This window comes from Thermobia domestica, chromosome 2 (assembly GCF_964235325.1).
Source record: "Thermobia domestica chromosome 2, izTheDome1.hap1.1, whole genome shotgun sequence".
NCBI classification, from domain to species: Eukaryota; Metazoa; Arthropoda; class Insecta; order Zygentoma; family Lepismatidae; genus Thermobia; species Thermobia domestica.
Genome location: NC_137455.1, coordinates 5,808,124 through 5,814,591, shown reverse-complemented (window position 1 = coordinate 5,814,591; position 6,468 = coordinate 5,808,124).

The following is a 6,468-nucleotide window of genomic DNA, read 5'->3' as shown; positions in this document are numbered from 1 at the left end:
GGGCGGCCTAACTCTCAGGCTGAAAAAGTGCAATTTTGCGAGAAAATCACTGAACATACTTGGTTTCCATCTTTCGCAATCCGGTATCGGCAAAGATCCGGCGAAAGTGAAGGCGGTGTTAGATTTTAGGACACCACGGAACGTCAAGGAACTGCGTTCCTTCATTGGCTACTGCCAGTACTATCGTTGCTTTAGTAGGAAGTACTCGGAAGTTCTCCATCCGTTGTTCCAACTACCACTGAAGAAGAAGAAGACACAGATCACACATATAAGCATCAAATACCGGAAGTGACAACTAGTGTATATAGTGTTAGTGTTAGTGTATATTTCAGTGTATTAGTGTAAGTGTATTTCATGGGAACTTATGTCTTTTATGTTCATGTAAATCAGGGAACACTGAATTCTCTTATTTAGCTTTTGATTATTGATTTGCATTTATTATGTTTATTGTGTGTTTAACATTGATTTTTTTTTTAACCTTGGGTGTATTGGGTAACTCTAATATTTCAGGAATCAAAAATGTGCCCTCCGTATGATCTACGTCCTGTACTAGAAAGTACAGCACCTAGAATCATAGGGGGGAAATTTATGTAGAGGGCCGATGCCCTTCTACATCATCTGCATATCGAAATGCAGATGAGGGGCACATTTGCATATGTATATGTAAATATGATATTTTGTGGAATAATTATTTGCATAGTATTTGCCTATGCAGTGCATATTTATTTGATATTATTAGTAATGAAGTGTGAAACACCTAGCATAGTACGTAAATATTAATACAATATTGTATTATATTGTATTTATTTCATTGTGTTTATTCCATTTATAGGCCTTATGGTGCGTATTAATGGGTTGCATATAATTACTGCATTGTTGCATAATACATAACTAACAGGGGATGATGGAAGATAATGAATATAAAGCAGAGATGGAAGATTAATTAAAAAGGAAATGAGAAGATTCTATAAGAATCATACTTGATTTTTCTGAACGCTTGGAAGAGAGCTAGAGCTGAGAAAAGTTTTTTTTACTTTCCCGACTTACTGTCGCCGATACTACAGGATGGGAGGTCTCTCTCAACTCACCACGGAAAGAAATACCCAGAATAGAAACTAAATAAGTATTGTATACCCAGGAAGTAGCCTATAGACTTCCTTTGGTGAATTTACACTGGGTTTGATACAGTGTGTTGAAACACGGAGTTCGTATTGTTTAAAATGCCATAAAAGTTTTCGCTTCTACATGCGAAAATTTTGGTTTCTAAAGGTGTGATTTCCAAGGTACCTAGCGTCAGCGTCACTTCCTCCCCCCCTGTTCTCCAAAAACCAGTAACCTGGCTAGCGAGCCTCTTGCTTGGTTCCCAACATGCAACACCAATTTGAAATGTGTACTCTAATTTGACTTATTTTCTGTGTTTAATATTAATATTTACGTACTAAGCTATACTCGTTCTTGGAAAGACCGCATAAAATTCTGTTTATTTTTAACAACGTGTTTCCCTTATCGAACAAGACACTTAGATCTTGTATTTGTGAAAAAAACAAATAATTAACAAATATGTTTCCTTCTATCTCTCTCCAAGCAAGCATGGATGCATTGAAGCAGACACTTTGAACGACAGCCACAGAAATTGGGTGTACCGCTGCTTCTGGGGAGAGATGACAGTTAATGAAATGTATAAATATATATTCTTTGTAGGTTTAACTTTATTTTAATGTATAATATCATATGTTTCTATATTTTATTTGTATGTAACTAGCAAAAGAAAACAAAAGTAGGCGGAAATCTTTCATAGTTTCTGCTGTAAGCAAAAACTTCCGGTGCTGGCCACTGCCTGGAGGAGGGGCAGCACGTATCAGACAAGAAAGGTGAAGTTGGCTACGGATGGTGGCTGAAGAAGGGCATTGACACAGGAGACCACCCGCAATATTCGCCTCAAGGCAAGAACCTTTGTCAAAGGGTGCTGGGAGAAGCGAGTTTCTTCGTTTCCTGTGTTTTGCCAGAAACATATACTCGTTTTCCTTGGAGAACGGGGTAGTTGAAGCTAGACTCGTGAAGTAACAAGAGATAGTTTTGCGGTGTAATAGGAAGTCACCTAACTTCCCGTACAGAGTTCGATACCCAGGACACGGTGAGAACAATTGTTTCGGTTCCCCGGGATTTGTCCTGTGAACAACTGTATCGCGAGTGAGTTGTACAAAATTCTTCAAGATCACGATATAGTCCAGTGACAAACAGTGTATGACTTACACATATTTTGTAGTTATACGTCAGTGGTACTCATTCTATTCAGTGACGATGGAATTTTAAATTTTGAAATCATTTTTTTTTTATAATCATCCATTCTCTGAGTGGTTAGAGCACTCAGTAGAGATCAGCTAATTTTGAAGCTTATTCATAACTCCCAGTGTTAATATGGGACACTCGCATTTTGTCAACTATGGGAGAAATATATATCCTAACATATCTCAAATAGAGATATAACGCCAAGGCCAGTAACGCTATTAAACTGGGCCTGTCCTTGGACATTTTAGCACAAGGCTTACCGCAATTAATTTGCTTGGTTTTTTTAAATTGGAGCTACTAAACATTCTTTCATAGAATGCTTGAAATTCAGCGTACCATATCTTCTACCAGAACATTTTCGTGTGGTGGAATGAGCATCTAGGAGGACACTGTGTTAAATCAAGTTCAGAACTTGTGTACGTCAAGTGAAGTTTGAACAGTGCATCACCAGATAAAAATCTTGTTTATGTTTTATCTTCTATCTGTGTTGTTAGCCCACAATATAGTGAAATATGTTTCTTCGACAGTAAAATACATCTCTCCTCTAAACTGTTAGAGACGAGAAACTAAAAATTATGAGGAGATAAATAATTCTGTAAATATTTCTATAAAAGTTTTTTTTTTATTATTTTAAAGGTCAGACAGACCTTTTCTATTTTTCAGTTTATTCTAAATTATTTCTCATTTCATTTTATTTTTCTTAGTGTGATACAATATCAAGTGTATCAAATCTATAAGTAACGTGTTTATGTGATAGTGCACTACAAAGGTGATAAGTATTTAGTGTATAAAGTGTGATATCATCTCATCTACCATGTGTGAGATGCCTGTTTCCTATGTGGGAATAAAATCTGTCAGCTCATACCAGAACAACTGTTTATTCAATTGCTGTAGGGTGAGTACCTGCACTAATGATATCTTTGTTTCAGGAGTGTGATTCAAGGAGACATTTTCCCCTTGATTGTGTATGTTGACCATCTCTCTGTATGGGGCTCAGAGAGAATTCCGCCCAAAAAGAACAAAATAACAGCCATGAAATAGTGGGATCATTGACAGGCTGCTACCTGTAAAAATTTAAAGTATAGATTTTTTCTTTTTCTTTTAACCTATTTGAAACTTGAACTGACTCACTATTATAGCATCCTTGAGCATGGTTGTTATGCAGATGGCCCTGAGATCTGCTGTTCTACAGAAATACATAATTTTTGCTCTACCGACTTTATAAGAGAGTGGCGGCCCTTACAGGAGAGAACCTGATCTCCAAGAGGGAATACATAACTTCTTATATTATTGTTGTGATATTTGCATTTTATGTAAATACTTCAGTTAATTAAATATTCCCAGCCACTCTCCTTTAACATTTTTTTTTTATATTGTGTTGGTGTCGTTAGGTAAACAGTAGCTTCAGCTCTGGCCACCTAGCACCTCACACTGGGTGATCCTCCCTCTCTATGCCACTGCCTCAAAGCATAATCATGGAACATTAAACTAAAAAAAAAGCCCGTGTCAGAAGAAAATCGGCGATGCTTGTAATAATAATAATAATAATAATAATAATAATAATAATAATAATAATAATAATCATCATCATCATCATCATCATCATCTCCTGAGTCGTTTTTGATAAAACTGATTCATGTTTGAGAAGATAGTCCAGAAAGATGTCACTCGCAAGAGTTAACTACTACTCCTGAATCTTATAAAAGCCTTAAGTTTCAAGCCTTGTCCCCTATAATTATTAGGAAGTTAATAATATTATGTGCGATGTACTTCGTATTACTTAGTGCACTCTCGAAATTAAATTTATTAGTGATATCTCCTTATTCTGTAAAATATTTAGATTTAAAATTTTTATCTTCAGACAGAAGATTGCAATGCTGATTTCAGGAAAAAGAGAAAGTTCATTCAATCATGAAACGCCAGTTGTTGAGAGATGTGAAGTGTGATAATGGCTTGCTGAGGCTAGAAACCTGACTAATTATTGAGAGTGTATTTGAAGATCATGGAGATGATAACACGTCCCCTTCAGGAGCCGTTTACCCCATAAAGCTTATTCCAACTTACGGATTATTCTGTTAATTTTACATATCCAGTGGAGTTCAAGTAAATCCATTGTATTGCGAAATTGTGAAACTTCAGTAGAGGCGAAGTTTATATTTAATAGTCATATAATCGCTATTCTCTGAAGATTTGAAAATAATTTCTTGTGTATGGATATAGAATTCCTGTCATGTAATATTTGCATAAGAAAATTAATTGTTGGCCGACACAATTAAAACTGACAATTAGGAATTAGTGATGAGATTAGGAAATCCAGCATTAGAAATAGTAATAATAACAATTTCTTTGCACAGCAAACCGCATAAAGAAATATTTATGTAAATGAATTTAAATGGAAGACGATACAATTTGAGTAATTAATTAGGATACCCACTCAATATTCAATGAATAGTGTCCAATTAATTATTGTACGTATAATAATAGTGTGGAATGTCTCTCTGTCTCTCTTAATAAATACAGAATGTAGGCCTATACGTATATATTGTAATGTGCCACGTGTTTGACTAATGTATATTCTTAAAAAAAAAAAAAAAAAAAAAAACCAATTTATCGTTATACTAATCAGACTAGTATTATATTTTTGTCTTGGGCTGCCGAATGATAGAAGCTAGTTTTAATAAAATCAATAGAAGAATTGTCCAGGAAAGATAGTAATTAAATAACATTGTATTATTTGAAAATTCAGGTTATTTCTAGTAAAATCCTGTTAAAGTTCGCTCTCGCCTTACTTACAATTTCCTATAATGGACGTGAAGATTATTTGCCCTTGTATCATACATGAAATGACGTCAATACAAATTACCTGTATTTTTTTAAAAAGTGAACAATAAAGTTAACCCAAGCGATAAAATTTAATAATTAAATTTGTTAAGAAGAAAAGAAGAAAAAGAGCTCGTATTGTCTAACAAATTACAAGTGTACATAAAGTCTCATTTGGGAAAAAAATAAATGACGAGCACCGTGTGTGTTGATCTTAAATCTTGTATCGCATCTCAGCGTGGCAGTGAGAAATTTTCTTAAGCAGAGAAGAAACGATACGCGTGTCAGGAAGTTGTATGATCCCACAAAGTTATATATACGCGGAGGAGAAACTAACAATGTTAATTGGATTTTATTATACCAAATTAGCGTTTCTTTTAAAATTTCTCGCAATTAAGACAACTAAACAACACGAACTAGGAGTATGCCTAGTATGTTTTCTGTCGTATCTGATTTTCCGAAAATCCAATTAACGTCTGCGAAACGAAACGAAACCATCATTTGCAGGTTTTGGATACATATTTCTTCCTCTTTTGATGGGATTATGATGTTATTACGATTATAAATTTCAGTAAGAGAAAGATAAAATAATATTATAACCCTCTGAACTGAAAGAAAACAGCGAGTGTAGATTGGCATGTTGTATCTAATCTTTTAATCTTTCTACTATTTCTCATAAAAACATTATAAAACTATTTGGAGACACAATTTGTCATATTTTGATTGGCAGTTGGACAAGTGTGCTTATGTCTTATTTCTTATTTATTTAAGTAAATTACACGCCATTTTTCTAATAAAATTGGAGAAAGAAGAAATTAACCAATGTTGAGGAGGCAATAATCTGAAGTACATAAAATAACAGGTAGCCCCAGTTTGCGTTTAGCGTTCTAATTGGCTCCCTGTCCGTGACGTCATTTGGAGCCCATCATGAAACGACTTTTGCCCATCTTGAAACAGTATATCAACTATCGTAATTGCGTATGCAATATTTCACTTGTTCTCTTGAACGATACCTCGCGATACCCAAGGATGTTATAAAATTGAGGATCTGCCCATATGTATCTTCATCCTATTAACTGAATGAAGCCAAAAAACAACCAAGCATCGGCACGTCTGATTGCCTATTCTCGTTTCCGCCATATACAATATATTGGCTCAAAACATTCCGAACTTCATATGTAGACATGTAGTGTGTCCGTCTTTTACTTTTATTTAAGTCGTTTATTCAGGTTTATATTATAAATGGTTACATGTTGCACGTATGGATGCACAAATAGGAGTGCGAAGAAATTACTCGGAACAATCTTTCACAGGTAAGAAAATCACGAATCATAGGATACGTATGACTGTGATGTATGA